The sequence below is a fragment of the Brachyistius frenatus genome, unplaced genomic scaffold (genome assembly GCF_029030835.1).
Source record: "Brachyistius frenatus isolate BFR_SWC_R1_liver_20210118 unplaced genomic scaffold, ASM2903083v1 Contig_29, whole genome shotgun sequence".
Classification (NCBI taxonomy): domain Eukaryota; kingdom Metazoa; phylum Chordata; class Actinopteri; family Embiotocidae; genus Brachyistius; species Brachyistius frenatus.
Genome location: NW_027210628.1, coordinates 153,498 through 177,501, shown reverse-complemented (window position 1 = coordinate 177,501; position 24,004 = coordinate 153,498). Strand labels below are relative to the sequence as shown.

Here is a 24,004-nt window from a genome sequence, read left to right as displayed (position 1 = left end):
CTGTGCACTCTCCATTCACCCCAGGGAGGAGTCAGTCATGGAGCCGCCTGTTTGGAGAGAAAGTGCGTGGGAGGCGGCTGGAGACGAGAAGATCTGCTGCACACATCACAAATGAGTTCTGGTAGTGTCACATTTCTATTCCTCTGCAAACTTATTTCTTTCTTTAAAAGCCATTTGAAAGCTGCAATAAGCAATACTTTTATATCAATAGGACCTCAGACGTCCAAGTGGTCGCTTGTTGTGTCGAACCTAAAGTAGGTTATCACTCGGATCTGCAGTTTCCTACAGCTCTATGAAAAGTTGATCTGTCTTTAAGTTCATTATATTCACTATTAACATTGTGGATAACAGCAAGCTCACGTTGAAAAAAAAGGTCAGCAAGGTCACCAATCACCAACATGAGAAGGATTCATCCTCTGAGGACCATGCATTTCTTAATTTCACAGCAGGTTATCCAATAGTTGCTTAAATAATTCAACCTGCAGCAGAGGAGCTGAATATGAGCAAGAAAAAAGGGCAGAAAAAGCATTAAGAATAATAAGTCTTACTAAAACCACAGTTAAAATGATGAAAACAATATAATGGAGTAGAATAATAATATGTTAACATTGATTGGAGTAGGCCTATAAAAGGACACTTGAACGCAGGTCTTCCTAATCTTTTAATGAGAAATCTTTCACAGTGATGTGACAGAATAACAACTGGAACGGCAAAATAAAAAAGGTTTAACTCTATAATAAACAAAATTGACATTTGTTTTTTGTGGCCAACATCAGTCACTGCCTGTCTAGAAATGTATAGCTCGATGAAAGGTTTCCGAGTTTCAAGGAAACACAGCCTCATACAATTCCTTAATAGCTACGGGAGACAGTGGCATTGTTGAAACGCGATGAAGTTGTGATGACAGATAAAAATGTCCAGCCTTCCTCCTCAGTGGATTAAAGGGTTACAGTTGAAGTTCAGTCAGGAAAGACTTTACTTTCCTTCCACCGTGACCTGCTCCATGCTGGGACGCGGCGAAGCTCATCGACCATCCGGTAAAGCAGATAATCTATTAGTTTGACATGGTTAATGTTTCATGGCGACGCTGAAGTGAGCTTCCGAGTTACAGCTGCTGATTCGGCACTTCAGGGGAAAGTTGCTTCTCAGGTCTGAGCTACCGAGTCTCTGTTTTTTGCACTTCTTAATGCCGTAAAAACGGATTAGACATTTCAGATTAAGCCGGAAGTCTGTCTGGAAGACACTTTAGAATTTGTGGAACCTTTTCTCGATTAGTGAAAATGCAGCAAAGGGACATTCCACAGCTTTTGTCGCACATAGCCCACAATAGACCTCATTCAGATCTAAAACCATGATATTTGTAGAGGTTAAAGAGTCTGTAAAACACAGTTTCTGATTTCTAAAACTATACTCTATTTGTGAAAAGGAAGCAAAGGGACATTTCACTGCTCTTTTCACATCTGGGCCACATCAGATCTAAAACCACTATATTTTTTGATTGGATTTTAGATTTAATTTTTTGACTTTATTAATCCCACAGTGGGGAAATTCGGTCGACACAGCAGCAAAGAGAAACAAAAGTCCACACAATATGAAAAAGTTTATAAATACGTATAAGATAAAAAAGGAATACGATAGATACAAAATAATTATTTTAGAAAATAAATAAATAAATAAGACAAATGGGGATTCAATTATCCCAGGGAGGCAAACAAATTCGGTGAAATCCAATTTCTGACTTGTGAAACTCAGTCTGATTGAGAAATCACATAAGAAGCTAAATTTCACTGCATTATACTGTTCAAGCCTACCTAAGTGTTGTGGTATTAAATGTGGACCAGGTCCAATGTGGTCTAGATGTGAACAGAACAGTGAAATGTCCATTTGCTGGGACAAATGCTGGAAGTTGAATGACAGGGTATGATGTACTGCCATTAAACCTTATCGGCTTGGTTTGTGGCGGCATATTCTGTGTTGGTTTCATGCTAGATTAACCTGCTTTATTGTGACAAGCAGATAAAGTTGTCTTAGTACAAGAAAAAACAGATACATATCCTTTTCTCAGGTCTGAAAGGATAACACAATTCATTGCGTACTTTTATTTTGTTACTCAACATGGTGTCACCGTAGTACCTGTATGAAGAGGCCACTCTTTTTGACAGTTGTGTGAAATATGTCCCACAACTCATGCACCACTGGGCATTCAAATTTTGTTTATCCCACAAGCTAAAATGGTTTGGATAGTGTACCAAAACCTCCTCTTCTTTTTGTCTAGTCAGGATGAGCAGGACAAGATCTTCATCAGTGGATGATATTTTACTCCAAAGTCTGAATGTCTTAAAAGTGGATTTGTAGACTCAGGTTGCATCCCAGAGCTTGATATGAAGTCAGAGGGACTTTTATAACATTTTAAGTTGTGACACTGTGTTAATACTGCGGGAAAAGTCTGTGACAGCAGATGTTTAAAGTGGTAGGTCAGCTGAAACTCACATTCACAGACTGATGGGTCACGGTGTCGTGTAACTGGCCTGACACACATTGCCAACCCTAGTGCTATTAGTGTATTTGTATTGGTGCTATTGCTAAAATGAATGAGTAATCCTTTTAAACAGACCCTTTTTGTCAAACATACAGCAGGTTGGAAAGTTGGCAGCATGTCTCTGTGGTCACAGGAACATAGTTTCACTGATGAATACCCTGAGCTTTTTAATTTTTAGTTGTCAGATGAGGTGAGAATGTCAGAATCTGTCACTTCAATAGATACACAACAAACTCACATACACATATCCACTCATGTGAGCTGGTGTCAGTCTGACTCATGGAGAATCACAAGCATACGCACTTTTTTTTTGTCCTCCACCATCTCATTCACGAATTGAGTTACCTTGAAACAACTTTGCCTTTATTATTCAGAACGCCACAAAAGGGACAATGTCACACGCTTTCCTTATTTCCGCCGACCTAATTCATCACCAACACGCGCATGCACACGCAAAAATACCATTATGTTTCCTTTGCCAGCTGCACATGAGATGCTGCCACTGCAAACATCCGGAAAGAAAATGTTTTCCAATATCCTTCATCAGCCATTGTTCATTTCCATCTTCTGCCAAATGTCTCTCTCAGCTTGTAAATTGATTTATAATGCTGTCTTCTCCTGAGTAGGGGAGGGAGGATGGCGGAAACACAATGGAGGCTCAGGGGCCTGGTAATGGGTGGAAGGCTCTGGGTGTAATGAGGAGGCAGCAATGAAAACCTATACTTTTGTGGGGCAAATTTGATTGGGGCAATTTTCATCCTCGGCTTCCTTGATTTGAGGGAGGAAAGGTTTAGGGCTGTTATTGGCTTCGGGATTACTATGGCAACCGCACAGGAGAGTGCTCTCCGAGTAAAGGAATGAGATGAGGGAGAGAAGTTTAACACGCTTGTGTGTGTCTAGTGGGGGTTTGAGTATTGCTGTTTAAATTTCCATCCTTGTAGCACGCTGTGTTTTTCGTTTCCGCATTCACCCTGAAAGATTTGGTGAAATCTTGAATTAGCGGTCCTTGCAGTGTTTGCAATGTTTGTATCCAGTCACAAACGTGATGTTTTTGTAATCCAGCAGGCTCTCGGTGGTGCTGTACAAGCTGACAAAAGCTACCAGAACGCTCCTATAAAACAGCATGCAGACCTCTGATGCAGTGGTGTTATGTTGTAAAAGAGCTACTCCCTTGTATATGAGCAGGTCTATGAGCAGTTGTATAAACCTGACGACCAATCGTCTGCTGGTGCAACTAACAATATTGATATTGGTGGCGCTCCACAGCCTCAGAAAAACAGGACATTAATGTAATCTCTTACACCTGTGCTCCTCCTGCTTTAAAGATCAAAATGTTCACTGTAAGAACATCTTGTTTCTACTTGTTCCCTTTCTAAAGTTTCACATATTACTGTATTTGCTGTGTCAGTGTTTTATTGTAGCATTTTTCCCCCCGACTTGTCTACTTGATGAGTTGATTCGTCTTACCAGCCCCGTGTATATTTTATTTGGCTCAGTAGGCAAATAATAGCAGTGCAGCATTGTGTGATGTCCATGCGGAGACTCATGCATTTTAGAAAGGGAAAGTGTAACCCAGGTTATTTTCTGTAGCTAGAATGTACAGATGCCCCCTAAGCGCCTCAAATGCAGACTTACGGTGGCCACTACAATTTACAGATGTTCCCTTAATGCCTCGTACGCAGGTTATTGGTAGGCGCTAGGTAGGCAGCTGCATACGAGGAAGCTTTTTGTCCCACTTAGTCAGTGCAGCTCACGCAACTCAAACAAGTGTGTGGCCAAAAGTGAGTTTGATTAAGAAGAGTGAAATCAGAATTCCTAATGGAAAATTTATTTGAGGTGAAACTGAGTGATTTTATCGATGTGGGCAGGTTTTAATCTACCTGGACAGGAAACCAACAGTACTTTGGAAAGATCTCTGAAACCTCAGGTGTAGGTTTTGTTGGGTTTTCTCACATAATGAGGGTGCACTCAACAGTGCGTAATTTGTTTATACTGTACAGTTAAAGAGTAAAAAGGAGGTAACTGTCAACACGTGCATTGTTTTAGCAGTTTTAGCTCCTGCACAGCTACAATAATTACACTTATAGGTTCCACAGAGTGTCAGCGTTGTTGACGTCACCTACTCCAAATGTTTGTATTGTTCTCCATTACTGTACGCTCTGTTAAAATACTTAAAGTATGATTTATTTCACCTTTCCTCTAAAACGTCGAGCTGTTTTTCCCTTGTTCCACAAAGTCTAAACTATACCGATATTAAAGATGTCTTGTTGGTGGATCTGAAGCACGACCCTGGCTTGTTGTGATCAGCGGTATGTTCACAGGTATGTGGTCAGTCTGTCTTCCTCAATGGCCTTTTACTAAATATTGATTGTCCAATTACAGCTTAGCAACCGTAACTAGACACGTCAGATCAGTCAAGCGGCAGAGCTTTGTCCAGGGGTTTACCGATGGGATGTGTTGGTGACAGTTGTGGATGCTATGGTAGCAGAGTTCAGGGTAATGGCTCTGCCCTGCTCCTTGTTAGAGGAGGCATCTCTCAGAGCCCTTCTTCAGACATGTTAAAGGTCAAAACAGGAGAAGCACAGTTCTAATTAATAATATTTTGGCAAACTAAAAACTATAAAAAAAAAAAAAATAGAACAGAAACATCAAGAACTTTAGACACTTGTGCTTTACCTGCAGTGAAGTTTTAAAATGTCTTTTGGGTGCATAGAGAAATGTTTGCAAATTCTTCACTATCTATAGTGTCTATATACTGAAAACCTTTTGCAACAATACTAACATACAAATATTACACTCTTTTCTGGCTTGTTTGAGTCCAGTAAGCATTTAAATGCTTTACTACATGCCAGGGTTCCTGTCTGCTCCTCCTGTCTGCTCCTCTGTTTTGTCCCCAATCACCTCTCATGTTTTCTGTCATTCCCCTGTCTGTTTGTTATTGTGTCCCCATGTGTTCTGTCCTCCTCTCCCTGCCTCCTGTCACCTCCCATGACCACGCCCCTCACCGGTCTCAGCAGCTGTCACCACTCTCCCCAATCACCACCTGCAGGTGGCTGATTCCACTGATCACCTCACCAGACTATATCTGCCCGCCCCTGTAGTCATCGGGTGTCGGTCCATACTGCGAGTTCCTGCTAGACTCTGCCAGTTACTGCTAGACTCTGCCAGTCACCCGTCCCTGTTCCTGTGGTTGTGTTCCTGTGTCCCTACTCTCGTTTTGCAACCCGGTCAGTGCTCTCGGTAAGCACTACTGGACAACACTCCTGTCAGCTGTCCTACCCGCTGTCCGTCCACCAGTCCTGCCAGCTGGCCTGTCAGCTGTCCTACCTGCTGTCCATCCACCAGACCTGCCAGCTGTCCCGCCCGCTGTCCTACCAGCTGAGCTGTCCCACCAGCGGTGCTGTCCGCTGAGCTGTCCTACCAGCGGTGCTGTCCTACCAGCTGTCCTGCCAGCTTTGCCTCCCCGGTGCGAGTCGGTTGAGTTGCCCTCCCGACTCGGGAGGAAATGGACTGTAGGTACCACCCCTGTGTTTCAATAAAGACTGTGTTTTGAACTGATACCCGAGTCTGTGTGCCTGCGTTTGGGTCCTGTTACATCTCACATCATAACACGACATATTGTACTTGCAAATACTAACAGTATTTAACATGGAAGTCAGGTTGTGAGGAGGCTTTAACAAGAGAAATGTAAATGTGTCCTGATGACAATGATAATCAGCTAAAGCTGAATTGTGAAGTTGAAATTTTAACTGTTGCCTGCCAAAAATCACAAGGCTGTTGAAGAGCCGATGTTCTTCCAAAAACTAAAAACATTTCAATGTGTGCTTCAACTGGAATTTATATCCTGACAGACACTGCAGCAGTATACAGTAAGTGTGTGTTGCTTTGCTAAGAATTGGTTAGTTTAGTCCTTCGTCACCAGTCAGACATGTAACAGGGTTGATCACACCGAGAGGCACATGTTACGACTGTATAAAGACGAAAAGGTATCCACGAGGACTATTCTTGCAGCGTTTATCACCCCACAGCACCGTTAATGATCAGCTGCTGCTCATTTGTTGGCCTGACCTCCAGTGACCCCGTCGGCGTCCGCTCCAGGTGACCCCGGGTGGAGGCACCCCGGACCAACAACGCTGTGGCTGAAGAGACACTTCAGCTGTAAACTCTGTTGGGGTGAAAACTGGAGCCAGCCGTGCTGTCAAACCTGACCCACCATATCAGTGTTACCATAGCAACCAAGGGATGTTTGTCACAGGTGAGAGGGAAATGAAGATTGTGGTTAATGTAGCGGAGAATAGAAGTATTTGGAGTCAGTTGAAGCACACAGGAATGTGAGTTATTAGCGTGTGGAGGTCATCTGATGCAGAAATGAGTTTCTTGAAAAAGTTTTGAGCATGGTATCATATAGGGCTGCAAATAAAGAATAGTTCATTATTAATTATTGTCTTGATAGTTGACCAGCTATTTGGTCTTTAAACTGTCAGAAAATGGTGACAAATGTTGACCATTGTTTCCCAATGCAGTGAAAGATGTTTGTTTTATCTCGACCAACAGCCCACAACTAACAGATATTCAGTTTATTATCACTGAGGACTAAAGGAACCTGAGAATATTCATATTTAAGGAACTTGAATCAGAGAATATGAGCAGTTTTAATGCGAAAAACTACATTTAATTATCAAAATAGTTTTCATTTTCTGTCGATCAACTAAAATCTAATAATTAATTAATTGTTGCCATAATATATCTCTAAATATGAATACGCTAGGGCTTTTAAGTACTGATTATTAATTACTTTCATAATCGATTAATCCAATAATTATATTCTTGATAAATCCATTTGATCTGAAAAATATGAGCGAATTGTGAAAAATCTAGTCAAAATCAAGTCCCCACAACTCATGGGGAAAAATATCTGAAATATTCATATTTGAGTGGCTGAAACAAATGAAACAAACTTCATTGATTTTCCTGAAAAAAACAACAGCAAATATAACAATTATTTTAATTATCAGAGTAGCTGTTAATTAATTTTATGTTGAACGACTAATCAATTAATTGGCAAATTGTTGCTGCTGTCGAATGGATTGAATAATCAGTTCATTTTAAAGATATTTACTGCTCCTGTTGAGATGTTGTCTCATCGAACTATAAGATTTCAAATTCAGCTTCATCGCTAAAATATTGACTGAAAAAGATTAAGCCGTGGGCTTTGTCTTTTGAAAATGGAACAATAAATATTCATTGTCACCTCTCTCCCCCCCCTCACACACACACACACACACACACACACACACACACACACACACACACACACACACACACACACTCTACTTTTATTTACCAAAACATCGCATGGAAGAGGTGCAGTGATGGAAAAACAATTTTCACATTTCTCTTCCCTTATTTGTCATAAAAGACAGGAAAGGCCCAACACCCACGTTAATTTTTATTATGGAAATAAAACTGCCATGGCTTCCCCCTTTCCACAGAAAAAACAATAAACTGTTAGAAAGGAAATGAAAGCAGTGACATTAACTAGTCGTCAACACCCTGCGAGGGCTATTTTCCTCCCCGGTCTCTTGTCATATTAGGATGATATTGAGCGAAGTGCTGCACTGTTTGTTCTCTTACAAAGCATCAAATTATTCATGTCCTCCAACAGAGTGACAACATCCTGACATGATGTCCTTATCAACAAAAGCACGAGATGTTTTCATCTGTGGAACTCTTGTTCTCACCCTCAACCTTTTACCGCACGTCTCTCTTTAAGCCTCCATCTCTCCTTGTCGCAGCTTCAGATCTCAGCGCAATAGTAATAATAATAATAATAATAAAATAATAATAAAACATGATGTAAGGAGAGCCATTATAATAACGTCAGATAAAAATGGTGGTGTTCAGTCACAAAATGTCATAAATTTTGACTCATGCATACAACTTTGACATCACTAACCCATGACAGCCAAATCCAGCTTTCTGCGTTCCCACTTTCAAACAATACTTAAAAATATCTACAACAAACTTCATCAATTTCTGAAAAAAAAACCCAGTAATAGTTCAACTGAGCATTAACGCTCACATTTATGTCGATTTGCTCTTCATGGCCTGAATAAACATCGAGGGGAGTTTAACAGCTCAGGGGCTTTAGTGCTCTTTCATGCACAAACCTTTACGGTTTGTTTACCGCTCAGAAAGCTTTTTAAAGTCAGACGTTTACCAGACAGCCTCAATTTCCTGTTCAGCAGAAATCATCAGCAGGTTGCCCACACGACGGCGAGCGTTCCTTGTTGTCCAGATTAGTCAGTCCTGATAAAAGGGGGAGAATAAGAAATTATGTGCGTGTGTTACAGATTAGCCGGCTTAACTTGAGGTTGCCATGGTGACAAGCGGGCAGCAGACACCTGTGAAATTAACATTAGTGCTGCAGCACCAGGATCTTAATTAGAGACGCAGGGAAAGAGCAGGGCGGCCAAGTAATTCAGCGCGTAATCTCGGCCCTTTATCAACACGCTGCTTCCATAAAATCAAAGAGAATTAGCTTTCAAATGAACAGGTGTCAGATAGATACTCAGCAAGAGAGGCATGGAGAGGGATTTTTACATGTACACAAACTCTGGTTGGTTAAATAAAATCCTGGTCCTCAGGACAAAATGAAGGGCTTCTTCCCCAGCAGGATGTTTGGTTTTTTTGGGGGGTTTTTTTGGTCTCTGATCGCTTCTCGCTGAACCACATCTGCTTTATTCATGTTTAAACAGATGATGCCAGTGCTTGTGCTACTTCTGAGGAAATTTCAATACATTGTTGACTCACCAGTGACTTCCACAGAAACTGGTCACATGCTGTCATAGCAGTGTCATCGGATACAGGCTAAAACAGATACTATTTTCATACATTACATTTTTCCTAACTTATTTCTGACCTCTCTTCGCCTCCACATACCTTCTGTTGGCAGGATGTTGAAAATAATGAGGTCATCAGTCTTACCATCCTCATCACCATCATTGAAAAAAACCTAAAAAAAAAAGTCTGTCAAATGTCCTATTAATTTTAACATTTTACCATGTTCCCCTTTGTCATAAATCCGTTAGTTTCACTACATGATGGTGTAAAAACTGTAAAAGGTTTAATCACTAGGCCAGTAATCAGTGAATTCTGTTAAATCAATGAATATGTATTGATTTATACAGTTATTTATGGACTTGAAAACAGCCAAAAGTAATATCACTTTGAGAACAAATAGTACTGTATGTACCTTCAGAGAATATCAACTGCTCAGTGTAATTTATAATTCTAATGAAGTATAATCTGCCTCTGGATTCCCATAATTTGAAAAAAACATAAAAGCCTTAAACATGACCGTGAGGCACAGATCTGGGAAAGGGTACAGAAAAATCTCTGCAGCATTGAAGGTCCCAATGAGGACAGTGGCCTCCATCATCTGTAAATGAAAGAAGTTTGAAACCACCAGGACTCTTCCTAGAGATGGCCGCCCGGCCAAACTGACAGAGCTCCAGCGTTGGCTCTGTGAAGAGAGCAGAACCTTCCAGAAGGACAACCATCTCTGCAGCACTCCACCAAGCAGGCCTGTACGGTAGATTGGCCAGATGGAAGCCACTCCTCAGTAAAAGGCACATGACAGCCCACCTGGAGTTTACCAAAAGGCACCTGAAGGACTGTCAGACCATGAGAAACTAAATTCTCTGGTCTGATGAAACAAAGATTGAACTCTTTGGCCTGAATGCCAAGCGTCATGTCTGGAGGAAACCAGGCACCACTCATCACCTGGCCAATACCATCTCTACGGTGAAGCATGGTGGTGGCAGCATCATGCTGTGGGGATGTTTTTCAGCAGCAGGAACTGGGAGACTAGTCAGGATGGAGGGAAAGATGAATGCAGCAATGTACAGAGACATCCTTGATGAAAACCTTCTCCAGAGCGCTCTGGACCTCAGACTGGGGACAAGGTTCATCTTCCAACAGGACAACGACCCGAAGCACACAGCCAAGAAAACAAAGGAATGGCTTCGGGACAACTCTGTGAATGAATACTTATGAACACGTTATATTTTTGTTCTTTATTTTTAATAGATTTGCAAACATTTTAAACTAACTTTTTTCACTTTGTCATTACGGGGTATTTTGTGTAGAATTTTGAGGATTTTTTTTTAAAATTTAATCCATTTTGGAATAATGATGTAACAACAAAATGTGGAAAAAGTGAAGCGCTGTGAATACTTTCCAGATGCACTGTATCTGTCATCCCTGACAAAGATATCTGTTGTGTCATCTGGTAAATTATTAGTCATTGTCACTGTCAGCTTTTAATCATCTTAATTAACTTTTGCCCACATAGCTTTTCCTGAACATTACCTCTGATTCAGTGTTATTTGCCGTGACGTTCACGGCCTCAAACTCCAAAACAACTTCTTTTTTTTTTTTTGAATGGGAGGAAGGGAGTTAGGGGTCTTTGAATAATAGCTGAATATTTGCCACTGAACATCAAACAGTATATTTTCTTAAAATGCCAATCCCTAATTGTAACATAATCAGATGTTACATTGTCAGAGAGCAAAGGGGGACTACGTAGTTCTTTAATTTGTGTCCCTAAAATACCTCCTTCATTCTGTAATTCTGTATATTTGTCTCAATAGAAATCCTTTGAATGGAAATTGTACTTGACTGTAGGTAGACAGTTTTAGTTTTATCCCCTAGTTTATACCTCAGTTTGATGATGTACGTTCAGTTTGAGCAGTCAAAACAAGAGAACTTAAGCTTTATCAAAATAGACAAGCACATTGTGCAGTCATCCATTGTGCTGATCTTCAGCCAAATGCAGGTAAAATATAAAAGCAGCTGGTAGATTTCACACACAAATGAGTAATTAATCTTTCAGTGGCTGGTGAATTTGAACATTTATCTGTCAGTGGCTGGTAACTGTTAACATTTTAAAGATTTAATTAATCACCCTGCTCCCCTCCCGTGGCACAGTCACTTATTATTGTCAGTGGTACTTGCAGGTGCAGGAGACCGCACTATGTGCCAGAGAAAATGTCATCAGTCTCTTTCTGAACACAATGCACATCTAGTTTGCTGTCAGCTTCACAGTGTGAACGCAGTGTCATGGTTGTCAGTTGTACAAAGATTTTCATTCTCAGGGTGCACTAGAGCGCAAACTTTTCCCCATTCCACAGCCGTCTTCTCTGTCCACATACATTTCTAGAAAACGCATTGTTAACTGTGGCTTCATTGTGGGTGCTGTGGCTGTTCTATGTGGTTGGGGGTGGCAGTGCAGGATGGTGATGTTTGCAGACTTCATGAGAACAGACACTGGGGGAACTAGCTTGTGAAGAAGTGAGAGTCTGTTCTTAGATAATTAGCTTTTGTAGTTTGTGAATTGTGCTACATGTACAGAATTACAGCATTTTAACAATCACTTTCAACCACTATTGAATGCACTTCAGTTCATGTCAACTTTGTGTAAATATAACTTTTTATTATCTTAACACACTTTCACCCTCAGTTCATCAGCATGTTGATTCCAAGCTGTCACTCGTCCAAGCTGACACATTCAGTTCATTTTAAAACCAGCAAACACTGTATTTAAAAGTAATACCTAAATAGCCTATTTTTTTACGCCTAATTATGATGTTCCCGAGGCTTTATAAATGTGTTAACAAGCTTTAACAAGGAAGTGACATACTGTGCATTGCAGATTGTGGCTGTAGCCACGTAGACAACATTGGGGAGGACCAAATTTGCTGGGAAAGACATTTAAAATTTGAAAACTAATTTCTAATTCTTCTTCATAGACATAGACACATAAAGCATAACACAAACTATTGACACTTTCTGACGAATGTACCGTGATAAAGATATAATGGTGCATTCATAAGGAACTGGGAAGTGGGAAGGTTCCATCCTCTGAGTCAGAGAAATTCTCTGAATGTCTGTCAAACTGGGAATTTCCCACTCGGAAAGTCTGAGGTTTTTGAGAGCTCCGAGAGGCAGGTCTGAGTCTCTCCACATGGCAAGGTTGGTGGTGAAAGGTAAACATGTACTTGCTCTAAAAATAAGTCCCTTCATGGTTAATTTAGGTCCTACGAATTACAGCACGGTATTTTGCTGTTAAACAATACTAATTACTATGTTGACAGAGTGGTAACAGCCCTCCCACGCAGCTGTTACTTTGTTGCCATTAGTTTGCTGGCTGTTTTAAACGTTTTCTGCTTAAAATGACATCTAGAAATGTTGTGTACAAATAACAATGACCTTCTTAACTCAATTTTGGCCCTGTGATGGTCTACATGGGTGATGATGAGGTTGTTTGTCACTTTTCTTTATCCAGAAAGCAGATTTCTTGGGGGCTGCCATGTTGCGTCTTTGTTGTTGTCATGTGGACGTTCTCAGCTGGAAAGTCCGAGGTTACCAAATCTGATTTTTCCCACTTCCCAGCTGCCTGAACGCACCATTAACATTAGTTAAAAATGCTCGTGAGCACCATTGTCGGTCACAAGGTAAATCTGGGGCTAATACATTTTCCACGTAACGTATCTATGCTAGGGAATGGTCGTGATGGTTGATTGATCGGCACTTGCAAATCGGCCTGTTTTTATTAAAAACATTTGTTGCCACTATGCAGTTACTGACACGTTTTAGCAAAATAATATTTATTTCCACGATTACAGTTGCGGTGCAGAATGATGTTAACATTTTCGTGCATGTCCTGGCTGAAGTAAGATGTGATTACAGTTATGGTGTCCAATCAACAACTGATCGGACCATTAACAGATCCTAACTTCACACAAAGCTAGCAACTGCAATATGCTGAGATCACACAATTACCACTCATATTACAAGTAATGAAATAGAGACAACAGTTTTTGACAACAGTCGAGCAATGGCTTCTGCTGGGGTACAGCAAACAAGATAAGGGCAAAGGACAGCTTAAGTCTTAGAATCCCTGCAGTTGAAATTTGCTCTTTTCAATGTCAGATCTTTGGCCAATAAATGTTTTCTGGTTAACGATCTCATAATTGATAAAAGTTTGCACTGTATTTTCAGAGATGAAACATGGCTTAACAACACTACTGGTGAAGCAACACTGATAGAGGCTTGTCCTCCTAACTATAAATTATATCAGTCAGTTAGACAAAACAAGAGAGGAGGAAGGATCGCAGTCATCTTCTCCACACAGTTTGGGGGCAATGACGTTGACCTTGGTGAATTTACATTATTTGAATATCTTGCTCTTGAGCTCAAAGTTAAATCAACAGTACTAATCATCACAATAGGCCACCAACAGACTCAGCATTATTTCTGCAGGAACTCTCAGAGTTGATCTCACCAGGTATCACCAGATATGATAGGTTGATTCTGAATGGAGACTTGAATATTCACATTAATACCAAGAACAAACACAAAGCTATAGAGCTTATAAAGTTATTTGACAGCTTTAAACTGACCCAACATGTAAAGGAAGCTCCCCACCAGCATGGTAACACCCTGGACTTGGTGATAACAAGAGGGTTACACATGGATAATGTTTCAGTATGTGAATTACTTATAGTAATGTTATGTTTAAGTATTATTTAGAATTTATATATGAATATATGGTGGGGGGGGGGGGCATAGTGAGTATATTTGAATATTGGGTGGGCTGTGTCCTACTACATATTTTGATAATGCCCCTGTTACAGATGAGGTGACGACCTCAGTGAGGTGCACCACAGGCACTGTGACAATACTGAGTTTGTTCAGTCAGATCAGCTCAAAATAATTTGTTTGTGGTGAATAATAAGCACTTTTACTTTCAAAATAACATTTAAGGGTTAAATAGCTAGCTTGCTGGCTACACTTGATGAAATCCTTTAGCAGCAGTCATTATTTCAGTCTACAAATTGGTGGGCATTTTTTGTGTTTGTGTAAAATTATAGACTCAAAAATATTTCTACAAACTTTGAGTGTTAGATCTGACTGAAACAGGTTGACAAAATCAAACACTAAGTATCCTGTAATCACCTTTCTTTGATTATAAATTTACCCACCGGTGACTTGGGTTTCCAATCCAATTTTATTTGTTGCTTAAAATTGCAAGAGTATATTATTTTATGACATAAGCAGCTAGAGGTTTGCTATTTTCTAGCACAAATTATTTGTTTCTACATCAGCACACTGAACATCTAAACATGTGAGCCAGAATTAATAAATGTCATCATCAGTTAGAAAAAACACAGTCTTCATTTAGAGATCAACTGTGAGTGTCAAGAGAGAAGACGGCAAACAATAATCACTGATTTTCTATTTGTGTGAGCGTTGCATTTGACAATGGTGGTAGAAAAAAAGCAGCACCTCGCTCGGCAGCGTTGATATGTACTCTTGGGACCGGGCTGAAGAGAGCCAAGAAAAGATAATGAGGTTTTGTAACAAAATGAGGGCCAGTGATGATAATGCTAATGCTGAAGCCCAGATGTCGTGAGCGTGATTACCACAACAAAGACTCTAATAGAGGGAGCAGTCGTGAATAGATCCTTCAGACGATCTGCTATACTTCCATCATCTGTACCAGAAACACATAATGTACGACATGTTCGTGACAACGGGTCTAAACACAGGCATCAGCCTTTAGAAAACATTGCCATTGCCCGGAAATAAAGTCGAGGCAGGCGCTGCAAGCACTCAAGAGAGTGTTTGTTGGTGATAATTGTTTGCATTTGTTTGTCCCACCCAGTGTGACATGGAAAGTTGACAATCATGTCCTGGCTGATGTGTATCTCCAGTCTCCTTCCGTGTCGTCTCTGAGTTGTAATAAGGAGGAGGCAGTCGTCATCAATGTAACCAAACACCCACTTGTCTGTTGACAGAAGGGAGTTCCTTCCAGATTAAATGATCCATATCTGGAGCATCCATTCACACACAAAGTGACAGGTGCTGAAGCAGAAGGAGGATATATTTCACAATAAAACCAAAACCAAACACGTGAAAATCTTCAAAGACATTTCTTAATCATACACAATCCTGTGAGATTTATGGAATCAAATGACATTTATCATTAAACAACAGGAGGGATTTCTCCTTTTCACGCTCACACAGAAATTCCCAAACAAATATAGTACATGGGCAGCGACAATGATTTCCGATTATTGGTGTATTTGTCTTTTTTATCATTCAGTTTTTGAAGGAAAAATTTGACTTAATATTGTGTTTGTTTAGGTTTATATTTTATGATTTTTTTTTTTACATTTAAGCAACTTTTTAACTGACTTTCAGTTTGACATTATATGTTTAGTAGGCTACTCTTTAAAGCTCATTTACAGTCTCTTTAATGTGGGGGTCAGTTTGCCTTTATTAGACAATTTTACAGAAGAAGACTGACAGAAAACATGAGACCTCTTTGATTTCATGTATAAATCTGGCCTCATTCATCAGGACTTCTTGTGGACTATTTTTGACATTAACATGGACTCAAATAGCTCATTGTGATGTAAAACTGTCGCTGTCATATAGTGAAGGAGCAGCGAGGTTGAAAAAACAAGTCTGAGTCCATCTGCAGTCCACGGCTGTTATTTACATGAGTAAGTCGCTATTATGGATGCAGGACTCAAGCAGCTCCTCTTCTCAGGCTGCACAGCCCAGTCTGTTTCACGAGAGCAGAGCAGTAAATGTGTGTCAGGACAAATGGCACAAAGGGGGATTACGGAGAGGCACCGTGGTCTACAGAGCACGTATGAACACTGAAATCTCAAATTTACTGAATTGACCGCTTCATTACTGAATCAGTATCTTTAGCTTTAGAGCTTCTTTCGCTGGTGACTGAAAACACTGTCAGATGAACAGTATGGTCCTTTTTGCTTCACCGCTTTCTAAAAGACTGATAAAGCCACAGAGTTCTGTGATACTGCGGATGAGTATTTTAAGAGCTATTAGACCTTTGCACACTGCTTCTTAAGGCCTTCTGCTAGTTTGGCACTGACTGGGTAAGACAGACTTACACTAAATGAAGGGCAGATATGTGAGAATTAAATATGAGGCCAAACCAGGTACATCAAAAATAAATGTTAATGTTTTGTGAAATTTAAGTGAAATAAAATGTAATATATTTGAAAGAAAATCAACATTCAAAATCTGAAATACAATTTCAGAATAATCCAAACACTACTTTCTAATCTGCATCATATTTTGCAGAAATGATTGTCAAAAATGTCATCTGGTCAGTTTTTTTTTATAGATTTTCTCTTGGTTCGATCTCTCATCCTGACGGGCAGCAGTCAGTGATGTAGGACAGACTAACAGCACATGAGCATTAACAGGAGAGAGAGAGAGAGAATACCATAACTCTTCATAGATGAGACATAAACCGATGTAATTTAATAAGTAAGCTTAATAGAATTATATGTGCATTGACATCAAACTCATATTATGTACTTTTTAGCAAATTGGACTGCAATGAACTACACAGTCAGTGGCTGTCAACTAATCTGAACAAAACAATTCATATTACAGATTCACTTCTAATTTCCACCTCTGCTTTCTTTAAAGGGGCAGAAGCCAGAGAGATGGGTGCCAAAGCCGTGTTCAACCTAGCAGCCGCCTGCGTGAAAGAGCACAGTCCTGATTCACTTGAATGGAGCCAGTGGTGGCACCAATGCAGGGGGCTCAACTTCTGCAAAGTCATCATCCAGCAAGGTGTTGGCCAGTCAAATGTAAGTGTTCCTTCATTGTGAATTATGTCACCTTGAACAGTGCATTTTTTTACAGTTTACCTCATGATCCTTGTAAAGTCCTGACTCAGTATTACAAACATTGCGCAATGTTTGTGCTGTTGAACAAGCCTTTGCATGCATTCATCTGTAACTCAAACTGCCACACCTGTAACATAAACAACACCACCAAAAATACAGTAAGCTGTTTTCAGTTTGAATTCCCAGTAAAGCCGTCAGAGCTTTTACTGAAACCAGGCCGCAGTTTTTTATTCTTAAAAAAAGATGGAAGCATCTTAAAGATTTGTGACATGGTTTTCTGCTCAATAAGGTAACTTATGGATGACAACAGTACTGAATAAACATTACTTTTCAAAGTCAAAAATTTCAGACTAACTTTCCTTTAAATTTTGTTGTCACATGAGCATAATAGATTATAAAAGCGCGCCTCTCGTGCATCGCCCACCTGGGACAATATGATCCCAGGTATTGTCCCCTGCTCGTCATTGTCTGGATCTTTCTCTGCTCAGTTTAAGAGTTTTGCCTTCTAGCCTTCAAACTCCCTGCCAGCTCGTGCAGCACGATGGATGTAACATCTGTGACGTCACCTGTAGGTTTCTGAGGGGACTTTTTTTTTTTTTAAAGTCCTTTCAAGTTGCACAAAGGGTACCTGTCAAGAGGATGAAAGAAAAATCTCTCCTCCATATTCATTGTGGTTTCAGTCAGTAGGAGTCAATTACAATCCCAGCTGTGTGGGTGTTCCTAAAGTGTGCATGTCATGGTAACTTCACAGGAAGTGGAGGATGTTTCTTTGAGCCAATTGCAGCTTCGGCCGGTTACAGCTGATAATAATCACCGGGTGAACAAAGATTAGGTGGACATATTCATCCATCTTTGTTTTTAAAGCTGCACAGCAGGAGACGCTCAGTCTTTCTCTCTGTTTCTGGTGTTTTATTCGATTTCTGTTCATGAAGTAAACATGAGATTGATATTTTCAACCAGCCAACGGGTTTTGTGTTTTGTAATTACGCAGTAAACTGTTGATATAGCCAATGTTGTCGTTAACGTGTGTTTATGTTGATTTTCTCAGACGACTTTCAGACCATGAAGTAATGAGTAGGTCAACTGGTGGTGGGTTCCACTCTTTACCAGATTTTGGATGTAATGTGCATTTTCGTTGTTTGCTGTTCTCATGCTGCGTCACTGTGGACACAAGTCTCTCCAGTAACAACCTAGAAATGCTAATGTGGACTCAAATCATTTTCATATGAAAGCAGCCTTTTTGAAATTTAGATAGTCCCTCTGCTGTCAGTGGGAAGGCTGGATATCACCGGCACTGATCTCACAAATCAATTCAGTTTAGATTTTTGATTCACTTACATCAGATATATGCCAATACAGCATATGTTATTTCTCAAGGAACTTCCTCTTCTTCCCTTCTGTGTTCAACAAGTGAGCAACACTGTTGATTCCTTGAATAAAATTGTGTGAAATGCACATTATGGACTAAATGTAAACACATATCTATTTATGAAACTGCGCCATCTATATTTTCTTGGACTAAATGTGCAAAACAGTTGAGCAAGAATAAGGAAAGACTGCACTACAAGGCTGTCCTCATTATGCATGTTTAGAAAAATGAAATGACTCCCCTACAACTGCACATGAATGTACAGACATTCAATTGACTTATCACTTTGAGCACAGGCAGGGTGGAAATTCAAAATACTCACAAATGTTTTTTTACTGAGAAAAGATGCAAATGCAAGATTAATGTCTAGATTTGAATCATTATCGAATAATCAAAAATATGGATTAATTAGGAAAACGTTATAGTATTTTTGATTCATTCCCTACTCATCACCAGCAGACAGCTGTGCTCAGTGAAAAGCGCTCTGTGTTTTTCCTCAGATGTTACTAGAGATCAAAGACAGCTAAATAACGGATGAATATGAGACATTGAAATCCTGAAATTCATCAGGTGGCCAAAGACACGACTCCAAATGAAGGCAGTGTTGTTTCATATTTGTTTGATGTGAAAATAAGTAACTGTTTGCTAACACGGTTGCCACAACAGAAACACTGTACAATGACATTTTTTCAGTTTTGTATTTACATCCTTTTCTGCTGCTAGCTTGGCCTTAAAAGTAATCAATGCAACTTAAAATTATCAAAACGGTTGGAGATTCATATTCTTTTGATCAACATAATCCTTTATTCAACTTCAATAGTAGCTAGCTCAGAGTGCCCATAATAAACTAGATCCTGATAAACACATAGACAGCTCCACTTGCTCTATTTCCAGCTGGGGCAATTTCATGACTTTGAGCAGGAAAATGAGCAGCCTTCTTGCTCTGACTATATTTGTTCATTCGCACCGAGCAGAGGGGCTTAAATATATTGATTGGTCACACAGCTGTGAGAGGCACAGATAAGAATCAGAGCTCCAGCTGCATTTGGGGATTGAATGTGATGGCAATGGCAGCCACAGCTCGCTGTATTTAATTTCTGTTTTTTGATTACAAAAGCCCAACACTGTCCTTCATCTATTTTGATACACTGCGTCTATTTTGATGGTAGACTGGCGATGGGTTCAAGGTCTCTCCCTGTCTTCTCCCCATCCAGTTGTTGCACAAATCAATCGCAGCTTCTGTTTGGGGTTTTGCACATTTTTTCCAGGCTTCAGTGATTATTTTCAAATGGTCTCAATGTCTGTTGCTGTGTAATGTGCCCTCATCACACCGGGCCACATAACATTAACCTGAAGGAGGAAAGGAACACAGAGACATGAAGAATAGTTGGAGACCTAATTACTCCCTCAACAGCATGTGAAGAACACAGATTGGTGTTAAACTACAAAAAGGCCGAGGCAGCATTTCAATGTCCCCAAAAATCATGAACACATGCAGAGACAAATGGCTGCACAGTCTTGATTCATCTGTTGTCTCAGAACATGGTGGATCAGACAAGTGTTGGTCTCTCCATGTGCCTAAAGTGTGCCATAAGTGATTTTGATTATTTTTGACCGTGAAATGTTTTGTACTGGACATCTTAATATGTTAGCTTTACCTGGCAGAGTTTTCACTGCACCTCGTGATTTATTTTTTTCATAAAGAAAACGTTCTGATGTCTGTAGTCGTCTTTGCATGTTTCTCCTGTTTGCAGTATAGCATTCAATCACACAGTGCCACACAGTTTTACCTGGCAGTTGGTAAACAGCTTTTAGGTGTATTACCGCCACCTTCTGGTGGTAGTTACGCATTACTACGAAAAACAAACGAAAGATGATAGTTGCACAAAGTAGTTGATTGTTTTAAAAAGATTTTTAACAATCATTCGAAAATGATAATATCAGTAGTATCAGTTTCTTGTCTTTTTGCTAACTCTTCTGTAGCCCACTTGTTCAGTAACTTCCTCCTTTGTATTTTCTACCCTGTAATCCTCCTCTTCTCACCCTCTTTCCTGCAGCCTTGTCTGGTTACACGGTCACTGAATGCAGATTTCGGAGAGCGATGAGAGGATTAGCTTTAGATTTGGTTTGCCTTTTCTCTTTCACAGGGCAATGTGCTTCGATAAGGCAGACAGATGAGGGAGTATAGATTTCTCTTGTGACCCAGCTTTATAGATCTGCCACTTTTACTCTGCTGCAGCACCCAGCCGACACCTCTGTGCTGCAGCTTTTTCAAATGTCTAAAGGCAATCAATGCATAATGTACTAACTAGTAATGTGCAGTATCTTCCACAATTACAAGTGCCATTAATAGAGATGAGACTGCAGAAGCTGAGTAACATAGATAATGAGCTGCACTTTCATTTTGAATTCCGTTTTTATTTCTGGAAGCAGCTCTTCAAAAATGTTTTCATAGTCGGCAATAGCCATTTTTTGAAGGTCACACTTTGTGACACCCTCGCAAAGCTTATTGAAGTCTGTAAAATTAGTTGAAGTGCCTATTACCGAATTGTGTCTCAGCATTTTAGATGAAACCTCCCCGGATCAACAAGCCTTTACATCATACTGCCCCTTTAGATATTAATGAAACTTAATTGATTTTTCCAATCATTTTATTCATTCAATCATTTCTGAAATGCCAAACAGAGGAAACATCCATGCTTAAAACATTACTTTTAATGTGTCATTGAATCAAAATGAAGCTTGTGTGTGTCTTCAGGCTTTTTTTTACCATCGATCTATATTTGGGATTCGAGGCAATAGAGTGAAAACTTCATTCTTAATATTGACTCTTGCTCTCAGCTGCTTGACATTTCAGATAATTACATCAAAAACCCATGATGTTCATAAAGTCCTCTGGTCACTTTGATGATTGCACAATCCTAGTTAATTTTGCACCTTTTTTCTGCCATTTACTCCATCTGCCTATCCTCAAATTTCCTTTCATCAATCCGTCCGTCTCTTCAAGGGTGCTTTCACACCTCCCTTGTTTGGTTAGAGCCCAAATAGCATGTGGGGAAAAGGTTTTGGACCAAATTCCAGACAAAAGACTGGTATTTGGTCAGACCAAAAGAGGTGGTCTCGGTCTGGATCAAACTGAACTGTGGTTTGAATTTCTTAAAGTTTGATAACACTTTCTGGATGGTGCGGAATGAGGCAGCGTTTCATCACTCACTAAACAATAGAAGAACAAATAGAAACAGTAGAAGAAGTAAAAATAATAATACAGCACTTTTAGGGAAATAAAATTTCCATGACTTTGAAAAACTTTCCCTGCTATTTTTGGGCTGCTGAGCTATTTTCCTGTAGTTTGACTTGCTGGGGAGTAAGATCCACATCAATCCACTGTGTAGGGAAGGTAATAAGAGAGATTGGAGACGTAAACTGCTGGTTCAACTATCAGTGGTGAAGCTGAACACACTCATGCACCCTTGGTAACATAGCTTTTGTCATGTGTTGACAAGGCGCCAAAATCCCTTATTTTCAACAACCAACAATGAGTGGTTATCAAGTGCAATGAACTGGGTAGGAAAGCTGTGGTTATTTTTACTGACCATTGATTGTCTTCTGTTTATTTTGCTTTTATTTTTACTTTACTGCAAAGTTCATTGCTCTCTCCCACTGCTTGCAAACTCCCTGAATTACAGTGTCCCGTCTTAAGATGTTTTATCAGACTGCTTGTTGTCAATTGTCATCACCTTATCTTGGAATATCTCGAACCCGTTGTTAATGTAATGTTGCTGTAAAGTGGTATCTGTGCTTTGTGTCACAGAAGTTTTATGATTTATGAGTTGAAGTACATGAGCGCAATATCAGACTGAACTGGTATCTCTGTGAAAACAAGGATGAAAGTCCAAATATATTCGTGACCTCCATGATATGTTTGTACAATCTACAGCTCGAGCACCAAAGCCAAAACTATCAGGACAAAAGACAAATAATAGAGCTGTGTGAGGTCACTTATTGAATATATAATATCAGAAGAATTTTGGCCAATAAGACTTAAGAACACCTCTCACCTTTCAAGCATGTAAGAGAATCTACAGTAGCCATGAGATTCTGGAAAAATAACAGAAGGACCTCAATAGAGCCAGAGTTTGTTTTTTCCCTTCTGGACTGCTGTAGAAACATAACATTGGAACATAGGGCGCTCCAAGAAAGAGGACCTGCTCCTTATACACATATTAAGGGCTCATTCTAAGGCAATGAAACCACAACAATTCTTGGTTTCAAGTGTTGTAAATCATTGTAAATATTATATTCCATTTCTACCAATAGATTCCCCTAAATTCAACACACCTTTAATTACTTCAAAGTCACTGATATGTTAACATTAATTCATTTTCGATCTCTTAATCATCACAGAACATGGCAGTATTGCCAACTACTGTATTTGTCCTCATTGCATTTCAAATTCTCCCTATCTGTTTTTTAAGGCGGTGCTTTACGTCGTGTGCTACAGTACTTGTTATTTTACAAATTCTGTTTCAATGAGAAATGCTTCCTAAGAATAACGTGCATCAGTCAATCTCCATCTTTCTCTCCAGTGTTTAGCTCCACCCTTTAGAGCTGTGTTCATGTTCCCTTTGTGTGGTTATACATTTAAGAAAGGTATGGTGGAGAGACAGTTCGACATGCCATCCAGCTTCTCAGGTGCTCTATCCAACCCAATATTAATAAGGGTAAATGCCAGCTTGACATAGTCCTGACAAACACGCTGGGCAGTATTTCAATCTGACCTTGTGACCTCGTGCTCGGTGTCAGGAAAAGGAGAACATGACCTGTGGTTTTATATTTCATTTCAGGGTTTCTCTGCTTTTGTGGGTTGGAATTGGCTGAATCAGTTGTTTTATGCCACGTGACCATGAGGTGAAATCCAGCGCACTCCTACCTGTCAGTGGACTTGATGTTGGGCCATTTAGAGAAAAATTGGGATGATCTCATTGATGAAGGAGGGGTTGGGTCTCCAATGGGAATTGATGCTGCCAATGCTTGGTAACAATAGAATCCACCTTTAAGGTCGAGAAGTGTTCGGCACCTCAAAATGACCCCAACTAAACCATTTGAGCACAAGAGAGAAGTAATTTAGTTTAATGATCAAAATGATGTGGCCCAGGCACTCTTTTCTACGTTATGCACACAACACAAGTACACACCGAAGGACAAAACCTGGGGTGGGTTACCAAAAATGCAATAAATAATAATCGTAGTGGCAATATTACAACATTTTCATTGATAATTAGCAAAGGTACATTCAAACAAGGATCTATAAAATACAGCTGTCCATTAAGTACCAAAAAAGTAGATAAAAGGCAA

At 39.9% G+C, this 24,004-nt stretch overlaps 1 long non-coding RNA gene across 1 annotated transcript in view; it reads left to right on the top strand.

Moving 5' to 3' along the window:
- The first annotated feature begins 54 nt into the window (after window positions 1–54).
- The window catches only part of LOC138621151 (uncharacterized), a 38,266-nt gene continuing 14,316 nt past the window's right edge, over window positions 55–24,004 (top strand). Inside the window, exons 1-2 of the long non-coding RNA XR_011310925.1 lie at window positions 55–121; window positions 17,078–17,241. This is a non-coding gene — a long non-coding RNA (uncharacterized lncRNA). The remainder of the gene's footprint in view (window positions 122–17,077; window positions 17,242–24,004) is intronic.